The sequence below is a fragment of the Salvelinus sp. IW2-2015 genome, unplaced genomic scaffold, assembly GCF_002910315.2.
Source record: "Salvelinus sp. IW2-2015 unplaced genomic scaffold, ASM291031v2 Un_scaffold83, whole genome shotgun sequence".
NCBI classification, from domain to species: Eukaryota; Metazoa; Chordata; class Actinopteri; order Salmoniformes; family Salmonidae; genus Salvelinus; species Salvelinus sp. IW2-2015.
In genome coordinates this window covers 3,282,159-3,302,829 of record NW_019942514.1, presented here as the reverse complement: position 1 = coordinate 3,302,829, position 20,671 = coordinate 3,282,159, and the positions used below count along the sequence as shown (strand labels likewise).

General features: G+C 42.7%; 1 long non-coding RNA gene across 1 annotated transcript; it reads right to left on the bottom strand.

Moving 5' to 3' along the window:
• Nucleotides 1-18,676: 18,676 nt before the first annotated feature.
• On the bottom strand, nucleotides 18,677-20,280 carry LOC112068091 (uncharacterized). The gene is made up of 4 exons (XR_002893508.2): nucleotides 20,194-20,280; nucleotides 19,713-19,886; nucleotides 19,090-19,145; nucleotides 18,677-18,945 (listed from the first exon to the last, which is right to left on the bottom strand). It is a non-coding gene; the product is annotated as an uncharacterized lncRNA (long non-coding RNA).
• Between the last annotated feature and the right edge of the window lie 391 nt (nucleotides 20,281-20,671).

The window sequence follows — 20,671 nt, the reverse complement described above, 5'->3', positions numbered from 1 at the left end:
TACCATAAGCTGCATTTGCTATAGGCCTATTGTTTTTGTTGGTGACACTTTGATATCTTGATCATTTGCAGCTGTTTTAAAGGGCGAATCCACAGTTGAAACAATAACAAAGCTGCGTCTTTTGGTAAAATGCTGAGGGATGGGCCTGGAGAAATGTATCCACTCTCAGATTAAGACAGCTATGGATGCAAGGACTGACCATCCATGATATCACAATTATTGTTTTAACCATGTTATAACATTTACAATGTTTACAAACATTGGAGAAAAACAAGCTTATATATTTGTTTTTTTTAGTTGAACTAAGCTCATGAGCTATTTATAGGTTATATTCTTCAATAATCAATAGGTATATATCATTAATTTATACGTTTTAAAAAATGGATGTAGTGTCCTCGCGAGTGGCGCAGCGGTCTAAGGCACTGCACTGCATCGCAGTGCTAGAGGTGTCAGTACAGATCCAGGTTTGATCCAGGGCTGTGTCGCGACCGGGAGACCCATGAGGCAGCGCACAATTGGCACAGGGTCGTCCGAGTTAGGGGAAGGTTTGGCTGGCTGGGATGACCTTGTCCGATCGCGCTCTAGCGACTCCTTGTGACAGACGGGCACATGCACGCTGACTTCGGTTGCCAGCTGTACGGTGTTTCCACCAACACATTTGTGCGGCTGGCTTCCAGGTTAAGCGAGCAGTGTGTCAAGAAGCAGTGCGGCTTGGCGGGGTCGTGTTTTGGAGGATGCATGTCTCTCGACCTTCGCCTCTCCCGAGTCCGTACGGGAGTTGCAGCGATGGGCCAAGACTAACTACCAATTGGATATCATGAAAATGTTAAGTACAAAAAATCTAAAATATGGATCTACAAATTTCCCCTTTGTGTCCATCAAAACTGCTCGAGTTTGAGCATGTGTCCGTTAGGCCTATGGATAATTTTTTTGTCAGCACAAATTAGATTTAATATTAAAAGCCCTACTCGTGTTCTTAAATGAAACTCATTTTGACAGGATGGAGCACTTTACCACAGAGGAGTTTAGAAGGTAGGAACTCAAACTTTTATTCCATAGGCTGGGATCTGCAGCTGTTATAGGGGTAATAACATGGTAACAAAGTTGAAACGAGTTGTAAACTCACTGGACTAGGCTTGATGAGGAATCCCAGAGTTCCCTCGCCTGAAGACTAAGTCCAGATAGAAGTCTCTGGCGGCTCAAATGCAGGACACGGAGGGGCGAAGCGTGACTTGAAGGGCCGTGGGTGGAACATACTCAGCAGGGAGTGAATGAGAACCTGTGGGGAAACAAACAGTCACTGCTATGATCATGTATTTCATTCAAACAAGTTATAGGACATTTGATACAATTTGCTGCTGATAACACTAGACAGACTATGCTGAGGTAATAATAATGTAAACATATAGTCAAAGTAACACTTAGTCTTTGCCAAGGGTATAAGTGAAGATAAAAAAAATTTTTTATCAAAATGAAAGATCAGATACAGTCACTTCCAGAGACTGTACCTCTTTTCCTCGTTGTGCTGGAGCGTGGTAGCGATTGGCAGGTTACCCAGTGAAAATGTTGAGCTCACTCTGAATGACCAACCAGGTGTATCCCACCTCCCCTTTGTTTTGGGGGGGGCAGGAAGTCCCTGAACTGGCTGGCACTCTGCCAGGATCTCAGCCCTCTCAGGGAACTATGGGTAACCTGGTGAGACTGAGACTTAATTGTGAAATCTGGGTCACGTTATAGGGAAGACCCAGATGCAGACAGTGTCGAAGTAACAAAAGTTTATTACTAGAACGGGGGGCAGGCAAAACAACAGGTCAAGGGCAGGCAGAGGTCAGTAAGCCAGATCAGAGTCCAAAAGGGGGGGAGAAGAGACACCTGGTGGGGGGTGGAGACAATCACAGAGACCGGTGAAACAAAGCAGAGAAAGCCTGTTGTCACACCCTGATAAGTGTTGGAATGCCTATTTAAACCTTATTCTTTTTTGTCATTTATCACCATAAGTAATTTTATACTTTTAAAACCAACTCATAGACACAGCAGTAAAAAGTTTACAAGGTAGGATGTAATCTATTCTTGAGCTGGATTACAAATAACTTTATCTTAAATCACGGTAAGGCAACACCCAGTAATTATAATGTGAGTGTTTTGCTGGGTGTACTCTTCACCATTGTGTCAAGCTGCAGAGGTTAGGGTCTCTCCATTAGGGTCATCGGTCACTTGCTCTTCGAAATCCACTGGATGTGTGATCCCTGCGGGAAGGTGCGCAAGAGGTCACCAACAAATGATTGTGTGTGTGTTGGGTTTAATAATAATAAATGCCAATGCTCTTAGAAGTTGGGGTTACAAAAATGCACTATGATCTGTCCCAGACATATTGTGTGGGGCATCAAATTCAATGTCACTGGAGCGTGAGAAATGACACAAGACAAAATAAGGAGCTCTCATTGCGCAGAGGTCCCATTCCCGGTACCAGGAATTAAACTCACTATCCTGGCATTGCAAGTGCCATGCTCTACTAACTGAGCTACAGAGAACCAGAAAGATGAATTATATTGGATTTGAACGTGTTAGGATGCATAGGAAGGCTGGTGGTGAACCAGTGAGTTTCTCTGCGATGGTTTGAACTGAGGAAAAGGTCATGGTCTTTGTCCAAGGAAGAGAAAGAGGCCCTCTGCGCCCAGTGCTTTCTCTGCCACTTCCTGTTGGAGGAACACACAATGAGAGCTCCTTATTTTGTCGTGTCATTTCTCACACTCCAGTGACATTGAATTTGATGCCCCACACATGTCTGGGACAGATCATAGTGCATTTTTGTAACCCCAACTTCTAAGAGCTCTACAATTATGAAAACATTGTTTTGGATAAATAAATATGGCACTCAAGCAGCTACAATGTATCAGTTTATCAAAATGTACCAAAGTAGTGTACTGGGAGTTGAAAGTAAACATGGCAAGGAAGTGAGGGGATTAGTTTCTGTCGATTTGAGCTCCCGAGTGGCGCAGCGGTCTAAGGCACTGTATCTCAGTGCTAGAGACGTCACTACAGACACCCTGGTTTGAATCCAGGCTGTATCACAACCGGCTGTGATTGGGAGACCCATAGGTGGTGCACAATTGCGTTGTGTAGGCCGTCATTGTAAATAAGAATTTGTTCTTAAATGACTTGCCAGGTTAAATACAGAATGATGCTGAGCCTCTGATTTTTCACCTCAAAATGTATGCCAACAAAAACTATTGATTGCAATGTTAAACAAATCACACAACTCTATGCCCAAGGACTATTTCCACTTACAATTTTACAAAAACGCATGCAATTGAAGAACAGTGCACATGTAAAGTTTTGTGACAGAATGACAGTAAAATCTCCTTCAGTTTGTGACAAAGTTTTCCAAAACTGTCTGCAGAAAGAATGAAGTGTCAGCTATGATATGACACCTTGGGCTCTATTTTAACAAACTTAATAATACATTGGAAAATCTGGGTGTGTGTCAGAAATATGTTTGCGGAAATTATGAGGACAAGAGCTGGAGGTGGCGTGAAATGGCTAGATTTTGATGAATAAATGAATTATAGGTGTGACAACAGCTTGGCCACCTTCATGGCTTAATACTGCATGTAATTGTCTCAATCTGTAGGTTATTGACTATCTTTGCTTTGTCATCAACTTAAATTCGTCTGGGGACACGGAATATTCTCTTCCTAGTCTGTTGTAGATTGATACAGTTTATTAAATAGCATAGGCTACAGTAACAAGTAAAATAAAGTCACCAGATCATCGTTCCATGATGGTCATATAGCCTACATTGAGGGGTTTTTATGCACATCTAAAACACTGTACAATAGCATACGTAGATAAAAAAGGTGATGCTCCCAACTTGATTTTTTTAATAAAGCTTTGGTGATTAAGATTTATTTCAAAGCGGTCTAAGGAGCGAAACCCTTTATGATAGTCTTAACTACTTGGCGAATGCATTTGGCAGGACCAAAAAAAACAGCCTGCAAGGAAATGGGACATTTTGTTTCTAAATACGAGGTTTACGGGCAAAAAAAAGCACAAATTAAATTCAAGGGCTTTATTAGCATGGGAAACATATGTTATCATTGCCAAAGCAAGTGAAGTAGATAAACAAAAGTGAAATAAACAATACAAATGAACAGTAAACATTACTCACAGAAGTTCCAAAAGAATAAAAACATTTCAAATGGCATATGTCTATATACAGTGTTGTAACGATGTGTAAATAGTTAAAGTACAAAAAGGAAAATAAATATGTAAATAGAAATATGGGTTGTATATATGAAGGTGATTGTTCTTCACTGGTTGCCCTTTTCTTGTGGCAACAGATCACAAATCTTGCTGCTGAGATGGCACACTGTGGTATTCCACCCAGTGTATGTGTGTGTATATATATATATATATAATCTAAAATCGGGTTTGTTTTCTAATTCTTTGTGGATCTGTGTATTTAGAGGGAAATATGTCTCTCTTATATGGTCATACATTTGGCAGGAGGTTAGGAAGTACAGCTCAGTTTCCACCTCATTTTGTGGGCAGTGTGTACATATCCTATCTTCTCTTGAGAGCCAAGTCTGCCTACTGCGGCCTTTCTCAATAGCAAGGTTATGCTCACTAAGTCTGTACATAGTCAGTGTTCCTTAAGTTTGGGTCAGTCAGTGGTCAGGTATTCTGTCACTGTGTATTCTCTGTTTAGGGCCAAATAGCATTCTAGTTCTCTTTTTTTGTTAATTCTTTCCAATGTGTCAAGTAACTATCTTTTTGTTTTCTCATGACTTCTTGGGTATAATTGTGTTGCTGTCCTGGGGCTCTGTGGGGTCTGTTTGTGAACAGTGCCCCAGGACCAGCTTGCTTAGGGTACTCTTCTCCAGGTTCATCTCTCTGTAGGTGATGGCTTTGTTATGGAAGGTTTGGGAATCGCTTCCTTTTAGGTGGTTGTAGAATTTAACTGCTCTTTTCTGGATTTTGATTATTAGCGGGTATCGGCCTAATTCTGCTCTGCATGCATTATTTGGCGTTTGTCCCATTTTGTGAATTCTTGGTTGGTGAGCGGACCCCAGACCTCACATCCATAACGGTCAATGGGTTCTAACTGATTCAAGTATTTTTTGCCAGATCCTAATTGGTATGTTGAATTTTATGTTCCTTTTGATGGCATAGAAGGCCCTTCTTGCCTTGTCTCTCAGCTCGTTCACAGCTTTGTCGAAGTTACCTGTGGCGCTGATGTTTAGGCCGAGGTATGTATAGTTCGTGTGCTCAAGGGCAACAGTGTCTAGATGGAATTTGTATTTGTGGTCCTGGCAACTGGACATTTTTTGGAACACCATTATTTTTGTCTTACTGAGATTTACTGTCAGGGCCCAGGTCTGGCAGAAGATCTAGGTGCTGCTGTCTTGTTCCATGTGCATATGGGCACTGTGTGTCACGGCTGGATAGGCTGTGCTTCCACTGTCAAAATCCATGCCATAACCAACTGCTTTACCACCAAGACCAGATTTTGGTTGGTCTTAAATAACCGCAAGAGCTGCCTGAATTTAGCACACATTTTAAAGGACATACCTCAGATGTTTTGCACCCCTCACTTCAGCGCAAGCAAGCTCATATAAAACAGGTAATTTACCAATCCTGGCGCTAGAGTTTGAAAACAGAAGAGCGCCGGCTTTCACAGGTCGAAATTGCAAACGAGAGTGCGTTTGACAATTGCACTTGCTTAATGGCAGCTGACAATATAGTCCCTTGAGTTTGAAAAAAATCTATTTTGATTATTGAACTACAGTAAGTGAAGGGGATTAATACCTAACAGAATGACGGTAACATAATTAAATCATGGGTCCCTGATCTGTACTACACAGAAATCAAATTTTCTTTACTGTACTCAGGGGCGCGGCCTGGGATTTTGGGCCCCACCACCACAGGCCACACCAACCCTGCGCAATTGCTGTAACCACACACCTCCAGAACCTAATTGACCTACTCAAAGCTTAAAATAACTACCTTTGCATGCTTGCAACTCTCTTGTAATTCAAAATTTACTGTGCAATATTTACTGACAGTGAGCTGTGAAAATATAACACTGTGGAGACATGCATGCAACATTCTGCATAGTGGAATTCACTATTTGATGCAAGACTGATACCCTCTATAAGAAATGTGCTAAAGTCCATCTTTTACAGTCTAAATGTAATTTTTATGGGAAAATTCTCTTAACATTAATAAATAACTTATACATTAACCTCTTCAATTAAAATAAATTAACATTATCTATAGAATGATATAATAAAATCAGCAGCAGATTTTTGAACTAAGTATACATACCAACTAAAAAATAAGCAGCTGTAAAAGTGGAAAAATGGAAATGAAAAGGCCTGATGGTGACGCTAGAGGAAAGGTCAAGTGGTCACCAAATCAATAGGTTTCTTCCACTTGGGGGTCTTGATTGTGCACAACAAATTCTATATCTTGTTCTGTCTGTTTTCAGTCTTGTTCTCAGCCTGTGGGCATCATGTGTGTAGTGATCCAATATCCATAGCCATGCCATTTAAGTTATCACTGGCCCTTGCTCAGCCTTACTCACCAAGAGCCCAGCGCCGAGCCTTCTTGCTAGCAAAGTCACTGATCAGCTTGTTTTTCAACATCCTCACTGTGTCTGTCTCTTTCTGTGCACCTTATCATCTGCATTGGTACTGCCGGCACTGTCTTTCACCTCTTCCACACTCCTCCCTGACAAAACTGTATCACCTGAAGAGGGTCCTGGCTCTGTAGAGAGTAAATGATGCATATGATAATATATCCTATAATATAATACCATTTGTAATAACATCACCAACATTTCAGTTACTACTATTTTGTTGACTTAAATTAGCTGCATGCACCACAGAAAAAATTAAACGGCACTGAATCCTGCAGAATATTGACCCAAACTACCTGCAGTTGCGTATCACCACCACTAGACCATGTTTCAGTCTGCATCAAAGCCATGGAGACATACCTTGGTCATATGACTTGAAGGTGTTATTTTAACATTGGCTGTAACTTTAGTCAGTCACTCAATGCGTCAAACTGTCCAGCATCCAATACAGACTATAGGCTTTTTTTGTTTCATATAATGATCAAATTATGTGGAAAAATAATTAGTGTTTGAAATCTCATCATTGAAAAGGATTTAATCATTTTACTTTTTTTCATAATAAAAAAATTAATTCCCACTGACCCCCTGCAATTATGCCAACTGACATTCAACACAATGCTGCTCACCTCCTTCAGTTGGGAGTAGTGCTGGTTGAGGGGGATGGGGAGACAGGGCTGCTGAGCCTGAAGCTGCATCTGTTGTGGATGGCACCAGACGGGGACCGAGGTAAAGACAGATTCAGGTTGGATATTCAACGAATATTCACCTGTAGTTTTCCTTACGTCCACCAACAGCAGTTAGGGACCGTCAACATAGTGACAAACCAAATCTTTCAAATTATCATAGCTCTTTAATCATTACTCCTCAACTGGTTCTAGCTAACCCGATGGCAGACACACATTGTATACTTCTTTTGTCGATTTTACATCTCGCACTATTTTAAATTATTTATTACAATAGGTCCCTGGTCATGTGACCTACTGACTTCAATCAAGGTTCAGAATGTACACTCAGTTGGCCTACACAATGCACACACTTTTGTTTGTCCATTTTCATGTCACGCAATTTTGAGAATTTTCAACATTTCAAATTTCAATAGCTCCTTTGCCATGTGACCTACTGACCTCAAGGCACAGAATGTCCACTGACTACCCTTCTAAACTCAGCAAAAAAAGAAACGCCCCTTTTTCAGGACCCTGTCTTTCAAAGATAATTAGTAAAAATACAAATAACTTCACAGATCTTCATTGTAAAGGGTTAAACACTGTTTCCCATGCTTGTTCAATGAACCATAAACAATTGATGAACATGCACCTGTGGAACGGTCGTTAAGACAGACGGTAGGCAATTATGGTCACAGTTATGAAAACTTAGGACACTAAAGAGGCCTTTCTACTGACTCTGAAAAACACCAAAAGAAAGATGCCCAGGGTCCCTGCTCATCTGTGTGAACGTGCCTTGCGACTGCAGATGTGGCCAGGGCAATAAATTGCAATGTGCATACTGTGAGACGCCTAAAGACAGCGCTACAGGGAGACAGGACGGACAGCTGATCGTCCTCGCAGTGGCAGACCACATGTAACAACACCTGCACAGGATCGGTACATCTGAACATCACACCTGTGGGACAGGTACAGGATGGCAACAACTGCCCGAGTTACACCAGGAACGCACAATCCCTCCATCAGTGCTCAGACTGTCCGCAATAGGCTGAGAGAGGCTGGACTGAGGGCTTGTAGGCCTGTTGTAAGGCAGGTCCTCACCAGACATCACCGGCAACAGCGTCGCCTACGGGCACAAATCCACCGTCGCTGGACCAGACAGGACTGGCAAAAAGTGCTCTTCACTGACGAGTTGCGGTTTTGTCTCGCCAGGGGTGATGGTCGGATTCTCATTTATCATCGAAGGAATGAGCGTTACACCGAGGCCTGTACTCTGGAGCGGGATCGATTTGGAGGTGGAGGGTCCGTTATGGTCTGGGACGGTGTGTCACAGCATCATCGGACTGAGCTTGTTGTCATTGCAGGCAATCTCAACGCTGTGTGTTACAAGGAATACATCCTCCTCCCTCATGTGGTACCCTTCCTGTAGGCTCATAATGACATGACCCTCCAGCATGACAATGCCACCAGCTATACTGCTCGTTCTGTACGTGATTTCCTGCAAGACAGGAATGTCAGTGTTCTGCAATGGCCAGCGAAGAGCCCGGATCTCAATCCCATTGAGCACGTCTGGGACCTGTTGGATTGGAGGGTGAGGGCTAGGGCCATTCCCTCCAGAAATGTCTGGGAACTTGCAGGTGCTTTAGTGGAAGAGTGGGGTAACATCTCAAAGCAAGAACTGGCAAATCTGGTGCAGTCCATGATGCAGCTGGNGTGTTCTGCAATGGCCAGCGAAGAGCCCGGATCTCAATCCCATTGAGCACGTCTGGGACCTGTTGGATTGGAGGGTGAGGGCTAGGGCCATTCCCCCCCAGAAAATGTCCAGGAACTTGCAGGTGCCTTGGTGGAAGAGTGGAGTAACATCTCACAGCAAGAACTGGCAAATCTGGTGTAGTCCATGGTGGCCACACCAGATACTGACTGTTACTTTTGACCCCCCTTTGTTCAGGGACACATTACATTTCTGTTAGTCACATGTCTGTGGAACTTGTTCAGTTTGTCTGTTGTTGACTCTTGTTATGTTCATACTAATATTTACACGTTACGTTTGCTGAAAATAAACACAGTTGACAGTGAGGACGTTTCTTTTTTTGCTGAGTTTGTTGCACACCCTTTAGTTTGTCAATTTCTCACACTAATTTTTCCAAATTTCAATAGCTCCTTGGTCATGTAACCTACAGACTTCAAACAAGGTTCAGAATGTCCACTGACTACCCTTCTATATTGCACACCATTTAGTTTGTCCATTTTCATCTCACACATTCAAATGTCAATAGCTCCTTGGTCATGTGACTTCAAACAATGTTCAGAATGTACACTCAGTGGGCCTACACACTGCACACCCTTTAGTTTGTCCATTTATCTCTCGCAATTTTACATGAATTTTCAATATTTGTCAATGTTTCTAATTTCAATAGCTCCTTGGTAATGAGACCTACTGACCTCAAACTACTTTCAATATCTCCACGGACTGGCGGAGACAGGCGCCACAAGGCATCCAGTGTGGTAAAGTGACCCATCCCGGAGAAGCTGGCGGGAGCCCCAGGGAGAGTTCACTTTTCTTTGTGAAGGGCAGGGCGCCCTGGAATGGGTTCGCCCCAGGAGGGGCCCAAGCCCAGGAAAGCGTTGCGTTTCGGCGGCGTCCGGTGAGCTCTCCCTGGCCCTTGAAAATCCGGGGGAAGAGGGTGTAAATCTCACGCCGGGCCGTACCCATATCCGCAGCAGGTCTCCAAGGTGAACAACCTCTGGCATGTTATAACAATGTAGGTAAGGGAAGTTTGAGGTCAGTCATGACCAAGGCGCTATTGAAATTAGAAAGTTGGAAAAATGTATGTAAAATTGTGAGATGAAAGGGGACAAACTAAAGGATGTGCAATGTGTAGGCCCACAGTGTACATTCTGAACCTTGTTTGAGGTCAGTAGGTCACATGATCAAGGAGACATTACTAGGTATACAAAAAGATGCTCACATTTCCACATGTTTATAAGCTTTGCAAAGCGAATTAATGTCCAAATCGTGAAAATAAGACCTGTGCAATGTTGTGCGCAATTTTTTCCAACATCATGAAACTTATTTGGAGTCTGTGGCTCAAGTGGTTTGAAAGCGCAAATATCCTACCTGAAACTGTCTTTACCTCGGTCAGGCAGGGACAACTGATTTAGTATGAATAGTGTAGCAATATTGTTACACAGGAAATGGAAACCAGTTGTTACTTTATTAATGTGCTGGTTGACAACATGCCTAGTAAAGTTTGCTTAACTATATATCTTTGTCTGTCTTGACTGCAACACAAAGCATATTGAAACACGGTGGCAGCGGTACTCAAAATAACCTGGATCTCATAGATGTAAATGAAGAATACATCCCAGGCGGCACAAAAGACAATCTCGCTGTTGAAGTAATTGCAGCACTGGACACATTTTGCAGCACACAGAACATTTTGTGATACCAAGAAAAATTAAACAATTGAGAGAATTTTTTAATGCGAAGTCAGGGCCAAGATGAGAGTTTAGACAAATATCTCACTGAATTGAGGACTCTAGTGGCCACCTGCAACTTTGGAGTAATCACAGACAGGATTGCGTGTGGCACGTGTGACCCACACTTAAGAGAGCGCTTACTCAGAGAGACTGATCTCAGTTTAGAGAAATGCATATAGATTGGAAGAGCTGTCCAAAGAGCTAAAGTCATAAATGTGCAGGGCCCTGTAGCAGTGCATGCAGTAACACCGAAAGAGAAACCGAGAGGGAGAGGAGACCCTACAAAGGGACAGAGCATAATACAATGCAGATACTGTGGACGGACACATGAGAGAAAAGGAAAAGTGCCCTGCATATGGACAAAAATGTAAATCCTGTGGAAAAAAACAATCACTTCTCTACAGTTTGCAAAAGTGCAGGGACCAGCAAGAGAAACAGAGGTCTGGCAATGGAAAATGCGTCATCTGACTCAGAGAGCGGTGAGGATGTTCTGTGCATCACACTAGGGCCAAAGTCAGAGAGCATTAACGGGGTGCAGGAGAAAACCACAGACCCCAATGCAGCTCTCTTTGCAACCATGCTGGTCAACAAAAAGTCAAGTCAGATTTCAGCTAGATTGTGGTGCTAGTTGTAATGTTATCCCTGCAAACCTCATAAAAGCCAGTCACCTAGAGCCCTGCAGTCAGGTATTGGTGATGTATAACAAGAGCACTCTGACGCCACTGGGGAAGTGCACACTTAAAGTGCTCAATCCACGCAATAAGAAAACCTACCGAGTTGAATGTGCACAGGCCCATTCTAGGCAGTAAGGCTATCCAGGCAATGGAGTTGATTACTGTGCAGCATCACAACATCCTGGCCATTGAGAAAACAACAGGATCCTGGACTAAAGAGCAAATTAAACAGGAGTACTCTGCTGTATTCCAGGGAGATGGATGCCTACCCGGCAAGCTGAAAGTGGATGAGCGAGTGGAGCCCGTCCAGCTGCCAAAGAGAAGAGTGCCAGTAGCGCTATATAAACCACTCAAAGAGGAGCTCAGTGGTCTAGAGAAAAGGATGATAAAAGCAGTTGAAAAAAAGCACAGATTGGATTAGTGAAGAAACCGTCTGAAAAGCTAAGAGTGTGTATTGATCCGAAACCTCTCAAGACGCTCAAGAGGAGCCATTACTCACTTCCCACTATTGAAGACGTGCTGCCAGATCTGAACAGAGCACGCGTGTTCTGTTTGTGATTTAAAAACAGATTTTGGCATGTGGAACTGGAGGAGGAATCCAGCTATCTCACCACGCTCTCTACTCCCATGGGACGCTACAGGTGGCAGCGCATGCCAACGGGAATCAGTCCAGCCCCAGAGATCTTTCAGAGGAAGTTGAACCAGGCAATGGAAGGCCTTCCAGGAGTCAAAATCATTGCAGATGACATCCTGATTGTGGGAGGAGGAGACAATGATGAAGCGGCGACTCTGGACCATGACAAAAACCTGAAAATGCTCCTGGACAGATGCAGGAAGCTCAATATCAAGCTGAATCCGGAGAAGCTGCAGCTCAGGCTGAAGGAAGTGCCCTACATTGGCCACCTGCTAACATCAGAGGGGTTGAAAGTGGACCCAGGAAAAGTGACAGCCATCAAACAGATGCCTAGGCCTACAGATGTGCAGGGGGTGCAGCGCTTCCTGGGCATGGTAAACTACCTAGCCAAGTTCAGCAGCCACGCCGCGGAGCTCTGCAAGCCATTGCGACAGCTAACACACAAGGACTCACTGTGGGAGTGGTCAGAGACATGAGCAGGCTTTCAATAAAATCAGGGATACCATTGCACAGACCCCTGTGCTGTAATACTACAACCCAACAGAGCAGCTCGTACTACAGTGTGATGCTTCAGAGAGTGGGTTAGGAGCAGTCTTGATGCAGGGAGGACAACCAATAGCATAAGCTAGCAGAGCCCTGACAGAGACTGAAAAAGGGTATGCACAGATAGAGAAGGAGCTGCTTGCAGTGGTGTTTGGCATGGAGAGGTTCCATCAGCTCACATATGGACGAACTGTGGAAGTGCAGTCAGATCACAAGCCTCTAGAGAGCATCATGACAAAGCCTCTCCACAGCACACCAAAAAGACTACAACGCATGTACATGAGACTCCAAAACTACGAGGTCAGTCTCCGATATGTTCCCGGGAAAACATGTGGTGCTGGCCGACACCCTGAGCAGGGCGTACCTCACAGAACAAGACAACAGAGGCCTTATGGTGGTCGAAGTGGAATCAATCAATATGATACACTACCTCCCTGTGTCAAGCGAGAGACTAAAGCACATCCAGAGAGCCACTGAGCTGAACCAGGAGCTCCAGACATTGAAAAATGTGATCCTGCAGGGGTGGCCTGAAGTGAAAGGACTAGTAGCCATGTATTTTCACAACAGAGATGAGCGGAGTGCGCAAAATGGAGTTATCTTCAGAGGTGAGCGAGTCGTTGTGCCTACTGCCCTCAGGTCAGAGATAATGCAGAGAATCCATTCCTCACACATAAGAACAGAGGGATGTCTGAGAAGAGCTCGCGAGTGTGTCTACTGGCCAGGCATGAATGCACAGCTGAGAACATACATGGCACAATGTAGCACCTGCACTGCATGGGGTATGAAGCAGCAGAAAGAAACGTTGAGGCCACACGAAGCACCAAAGCGTCCCTGGGAAAGAAATAAGGACTGACCTGTTCTAGTTAAACGACAGAGACTGCATGGTCACAGTTGATTATCTCTTCAACTTCTGGGAAGTGGACCATTTGGAGAACACACAGTCAAAAACAGTCATTCGAAAACTGAAGACACACTTTGCACGTCATGGGATACCTGACATCCTTTACTCAGACAATGACCCCAGTGCTCTTCAGACGAGTTCCGAAGTTTCAGCAAGGCTTGGGACTTTACACACAAAACATTGTCTCCAGGATACTCGCAAAGAAATGGGAAAGTGGAATCGGCAGTGAAAACAGCCAAAAGACTGATGGCAAAAGCAAAGAGAGCAGGTGCTGACCCATACCTGGCCATGCTGGATCATAGAAATACCCCGTCACAAGGAACAGACAGCAGCCCTGCAATGGTGCTCATGGGAAGACGTACAAAGACAGTACTTACAATGAGTGAAAATCTTCTGAGACTGGGGATGGCAAACTGTCAGCTGGAGAAGTTCAAAGAAAGACAACAGAAACAGGCAAAGTATTACGACACCTCCGCTCAGGATCTCAGAGCTGCAACGAGATGACAGGGTGAGAGTTCAGCCACTCACAGGACAGAAACAGTGGTGGCAGAGGGCCACAGTAGTCAGACCTGTGGAGCAAAGGTCCTACGAGGTGAAGACAGAACAGGGCCAAGTCATCAGGAGGTACAGGCGACACCTGAGGAAGAGCAGAAAAAGAGGATTTCCCCAATGTTGAGAAGCCTGGCACAGAGCCAGTAAACAGAGCACCAGCTGACGCCCAGCAGGGTGCTGAACACAACCTAGAGGTGAATGCTGCACCTCAACAAGAAGATCCAAACATCTCAGGTCAAGCACCTCCTGATGTAATCAACACTGCCCACATAAGGTCTGGTAGGGACATCCGAAGACCTATACACCTGAAAGAATGTGTGAAGGTAAAAAATATATAATTAAATGGACAGTCAGACAGTTAACAAACATGCAGTTCACATTCCAATTTATTGCAGACATGGACTACAAGCCAAAGTTAGGTGGTCTGCCTTTGTTGTAAAAAAAAAAATGTTTTAATTAAAAAGAGAACATGTAGCAATATTGATGTTACACAGGAAACGGAAACCAGTTGTTACTTTATTAATGTGCTGGTTGACAACATGCCTAGTAAAGTTTGCTTAACTATATATCTTTGTCTGTCGTGACTACAACACAAAGCATATTGAAACAAATAGCTTGCTAAAAGTTTGCCTGCATTGATTAAAAGTCGGCTAAAGGAGGAGCGAAATGTAAACCCTCCGAATTTTCTGTCAATATATTAAGAACTTAACGTTAATGTTGGGGGAGCAAAAAGAGCCTATTTCACTATGGACTAACGTTAAGCTAACAGGTTAATTTCCACCATTCACGGACTACACCCACCTTTCTCTGTGACAAGCTGTCGCCATTTTTTCTCCTGTCTTTTCGTTTTTGGAAGCCAGATTTTTCTTTAGGAAACTGAGACATGATGCTCCACCGGCACTTCTCACTGGCAATTCACTGCTAGCAAGTACAGTTCGTGCCTGGTTTGGGGGCAGGACCGAACCATTTCATGTAAATAGAGGGGGGAAGGTTGAGCAATACAGAGGCTCTCTGGATGTTTACTTTTTTGCCAAAAACAAGAAAAGAAAATGAAACCGTTAGTTTTGAGTACATTTTAAATACAACAAAAAAAATTACCTAAAATGTTCGAATAATTTTTTCGGGACCATTTTTTCGGGTCACGCCCTGTACTGTTCAAACTTGTAAAAATAGATGTCTAAATTTCAACTACTTTTCAACGTCCATGAACGTTCGCTGTCGTTCGAGATTCTGCACAGATTATTAGAGCAACTGTGAAAATCTCCACAGACCTGCGATGATCTATGCATGCTATCTTGAACATGCACGCTTAATATCATTACATAAGACATTAACAGTAACCTCAAAATGTGGACATGGAAGTGTTACTCATTTTAAGGTTGAATGTTACATTAGTTTGTAAGATAGCCTTTAGGCTATTTACTATATTACAAAATGAATATTGAATTGTGTTTAGTTGACAATGCAAGGAGATGTACAGTGCATTTGGAAAGTATTCAGACCCCTTGACTTTTTCTACATTATGTTACAGCCATGTTCTAAAATGGATTAAATAGTTTCCCCCCCCCCCTCAAATCTACACACAATACCCCAATTACGACATAGCAAAAACAAATGCATTCAAAATAAAAAACAGAAATACCGTATGTAAATAAGTATTCAGACCCTTCGCTATGAAACTCGAAATTGAGCTGAGGTAAATCCTGTTTCCATTGATCCTTGAGATCTTTCCACAACTTGGGAGTCCATCTGTGGTAAATTTAAATTGATTGGACATGATTTGAAAGGCACACCGGTCAACATAAGGTCCCACAGTTGACAGTGCATGTCAGAGCAAAAACCAAGCCATGAGGTTTAAGGAATTGTCCGTAGAGCTCTGAGACAGGATTGTGTCGAGGCACAGATCTGGGGAAGGGTACCAAAACATTTATGCAGCATTGAAGGTCCCCAAGAACACAGTGGCTTCCATCATTCTTAAATGGAAGCCATTTGGAACCATCAAGACTCTTCCTAGAGCTGGCCGCCCGGCCAAACTGAGCAATCGGGAGAAGGGCCTTTGTCAGGGAGGTGACCAAGAACCTGATGGTCACTCTGACAGAGCTCCAGAGTTCCTCTGTGGAGATGGGAGAACCTTCCAGAAGAAAACCATCTCTGCAGCACTCCACCAATCAGGCCTTTATTGTAGGGTGGTCAGACGGAAGCCATTCCTCAATAAAAAGTACATGACAGCCCGCTTGGAGTTAGCCAAAAGGGACCTAAAGGACTCTGACCATAAGAAACAAGATTCTCTAGTCTGATGAAACCAAGATAGGTATCACAATTCCAGTGGGTCAGAAGTTTACATACACTAAGTTGACTGTGCCTTTAAACAGCTTGGGAAATTCCAGAAAACGATGTCATGGCTTTAGAAGCTTCTGATTGACTCAAATGATGTCAATTAGTCTATTGGGGGTGTACCTGTGGATGTATTTCAAGGCCTGCCTTCAAACTCAGTGCCTCCTTGCTTGACATCATGGGAAAATCAAAAGAAATCAGCCAAGACCGCAGAAGAAATTGTAGACCACAAGTCTGCTTCATCCTTGGGAGCAATTTCCAAATGCCTGAAGGTACCACATTCATCTGTACAAACAATAGTATGCAAGTATAAACACCATGGGACCACGCATCCTACCGCTCATGAAAGAGACGCGTTCTGTCTCCTAGAGATGAACGTACTTTGGTGCGAAAAGTGCAAATCAATCCAGAAGGCAGCAAAGGACCTTGTGGAGATGCTGGAGGAAACAGGTACAAAAGTTCTATATCCACAGTAAAACGAGTCCTATATCGACATAACCTGAAAGGCTGCTCAGCAAGGAAGAAGCCACTGCTCCAAAACCGCCATAAAAAAGCCAGAGTATAGTTTGCAACTGCACACGGGGACAAAGATCGTACTTTTTGGAGAAATGTCCTCTGGTCTGATGAAACAAAAATATAACTGTTTGGCCATAATGACCATTGTTATGTTTGGAGGAAAAAGGGGGATGCTTGCAAGGCGAAGAACACCATCCCAACCGTGAAGCACAGGGGTGGTAGCATCATGTTGTGGGAGTGCTTTGCTGCAGGAGGGACTGGTGCACTTCACACAATAGATGGCATCGTGAGGCAGGAAAATTATGTGCATATATTGAAGCAACATCTCAAGACATCAGTCAGGAAGTTAAAGCTTGGTCGCAAATGAGTCTTCCAAATGGACAACGACCCCAAGCATAATTCCAAAGTTGTGGCAAAATGGCTTAAGGACAACAAAGTGAAGGTATTGGAGTGGCCATCACAAAGCCCTAACCTCAATCCTATAGAAAATATGTGGGCAGAACTGAAAAAGTGTGTGCGATCAAGGAAGCCTACAAACCGGACTCAGTTACACCAGCTCTGTCAGGAAGAATGGGTCAAAATTCACCCAACTTATTGTGGGAAGTTGTGGAAGGCTACCTGAAACATTTAACCCAAGTTAAACAATTTAAAGGCAATGCTACCAAATACTAATTGAGTGCATGTAAACTTCTGACCCACTGGGAATGTGATGAAAGAAATAAAAGCTGAAAAATCATTGACATTTCACATTCTTAAAATAAAGTGGTGATCCTAACTGACCTAAGACAGGGAATTTTTACTAGGATTAAATGTCAGGAATTGTGAAAAACTGAGTTTAAATGTATTTGGCTAAGGTGTATGTAAACTTCCGACTTCAGCTGTATCAAAAACTACTATACTTGTAAGACAGACGCATGCATTAATTTATTTCCGAACACTGAAGAGGGAGGCTTGTTTGGCTGGTGCTAGCACATGGGCAGATGAAATACACCACTGGAATGCTGATTAAGGTGTTTACATGTCCTAATAACTAGAAAGATTGCTCAGAAAACTAGGTGTTTTAATCGGTGTATGCTTACTTCGATTTTGACCTTATAACAATTAAATGGCTCCGCCTTTTCCTGGTTGCTAAAACGATAATAGGTTGCCTAATTTCAGTTTGTGACAAAACAAGCAATCGCTTGTGTAGAGAATTGTACCATCTAAAATGCTGGGAAATATCTTTTCAACAACCCAAAATATTGTTTTCAGCCGGTGTACAAAACCGAAAGTAACAGACGCAAAAACTAAACTTAACGGGAAGCATAGAAATAGTGCACATACGTCTTAAGACTTCCTTTCAATGAGAATAACAGATCTATAACTCACATTTCTATGCGAATTTGGTCAGACCGCCCAAAAAGTTACATATTGCAGCTTTAACAAAAATATTTCACAAACACCAACGCGATGCTGACTGGTACTTTAATTGCATTTAAGATCAACAGTGAATTGTAGGAGCACAAACTGTGCTTTACAATTGCATTTCAGCTCAAGTTACAATCTCAAGTAATATGAGTAGCTCTATCTATCCTATATATTTAATTGTGAATTCAGCACTATATTCAATGTTGTTTGGTTGCACAGGCATTGAAATCCGATTCTAACAATATTTCATAATTTGCCATTAGATAGAGATGCCAGCCTGCTGCAAGCATGACAAAATTATAAATCTGGCTAAAATAGAAACTGGCATCCAGCCAATCACCACATTTCCTTTTAATTGTTTGCTCCACATGTGACATTTACATTGAATGTATAAAAACATCTATACATATGTAATGCAAAGCAATGTCCGTAGCTCAGAGCCACGAAAAAGGTGTTCTGGAACCTGGGTGAAAGTAATGGTCAAAGAAAGGCAGTCCACCTTCTCTTCCACCTCTACAGTTTTGTGGGGTATGTAAGAACCCATACCTGCAGCTCTCTCTGCTTCTGCCTGAGTGCAAGGTTCCTCCTTCAACAGCTTAATCCTGAACAGAGTGTGGGAGAGATGGAAGGAATGCAGATGCTCAGTCATCAAAATAAAAATCTAAGTTGTAATACTCGGGTGCTGTGGAGGAAGGCTCGTCACAGGAACAATGGACTGCTTCAAACAAAAATAGTGGGGATCTTACCATTTTTCTTGTGCACGTTGGTTTTAAAGTGCTCTTTCAGATCAACAAAATATAATCTGCAATCAAAACAAATGCACATTCAACTACGGCTTTTAGTTTCCAGTTGCCGAAATGTTTCCAGTTAACAATTTGAATAGCTGCAAGAAAGCGCAACGTACAGTCGTGGCCAAAAGTTGAGAATGACACAAATATTCATTTTCACAAAGTCTGCTGCCTCAGTTTGTATGATGGCAATTTGCATATACTCCAGAATGTTATGAAGAGTGATCAGATGAATTGCAAAGTCCCTCTTTGCCATGCAAATGAACTGAATCCCCCCAAAACATTTACACACTGCATTTCAGCCCTGCCACAAAAGGACCAGCTGACATCATGTCAGTGATTCTCTCATTAACACAGGTATGAGTGTTGACGAGTACAAGGCTGGAGCTCACTCAATAAAAGCCTTTGACACTTATGAAATGCTTGTAATTATACTTCAGTATTCCATAGTAACATCTGACAAATATATCTAAAGACATTGAAGCAGCAAATTTTGTGGAAATGTATATTTGTGTCATTCTCAAAACTTTTGGCCACGACTGTAGACAGTAATGCTGGGCACAACCAGTGACATAGTCCACCTTCTTTTTTTGAGCAACTTGGTTTTTGTTGAAGGTCTTCATGTCTGCATGGATTTGGTCATATATCGCTTTGTCTTCCATGTCTTGCTAATACTCTTCTTCCTGGTACCGTTGTGGTTCCCGATCTGTTTGGATGTACCCATGGTGGTACAGAGAGCCTTCTATTAACGTTACCTATTGGAATAATAAAATGAGTGATTATATGAGAGACACACCCAGTTAAGTGGACCGGAATTTAATTTTTCAATGGTAAACTGCATGAGTGAACTAGCTAACTCCATGTATTCACCACCTTTGGCTAACTGTTGCTAGTTAACGTTAGTCAGTAGTAGCCAACTAACGTTACAGCAGTTATTGCGACAAGACCAGTTTCTGATCAAACATACAAATCTATGTGAGAATTAACACCTTTTACAACACACTTCTAGTTACAAAACGATTGTAAGGCATTTCTGAAGTCATAACACAGAATTAAACGCACCCTGTCGCTTATTTTCCCTCCAAATCTTGTTGTTCGTTTTTAGCTTGCCAACGAACTAGCTTCTTTCACACATTTGACAGAATCATTTCCGGGTTAATAATTTAGAAACACTCCACTAGAGGAAGCCAAAGCACAGACCAACATAATATGAGTTCATCTGTGCAAAAGTTATTATGGACCTTGATGAATAATAAATAACTAGTTACAATTATGTATATAGTTCATATGTACATAGTTTTATGTATATAGTCTTAATTCATTCCTACCTAGATTTTTGTGTATTACTGCACTGCCGGAGCTAAAAGAACAAGCATTTCGCTACACCCGTAATAACATCTGCTAATCACGTGTATGTGACCAATAAAATTTGATTTGAAGGATAAATAGTTTATTTCTGGGCTCCCGAGTGGCGCAGCGGTCTAGGGCACTGCATCTCAGGGCAAGAGGCGTTACTACAGTCCCAAGTTCGAATCCAGGC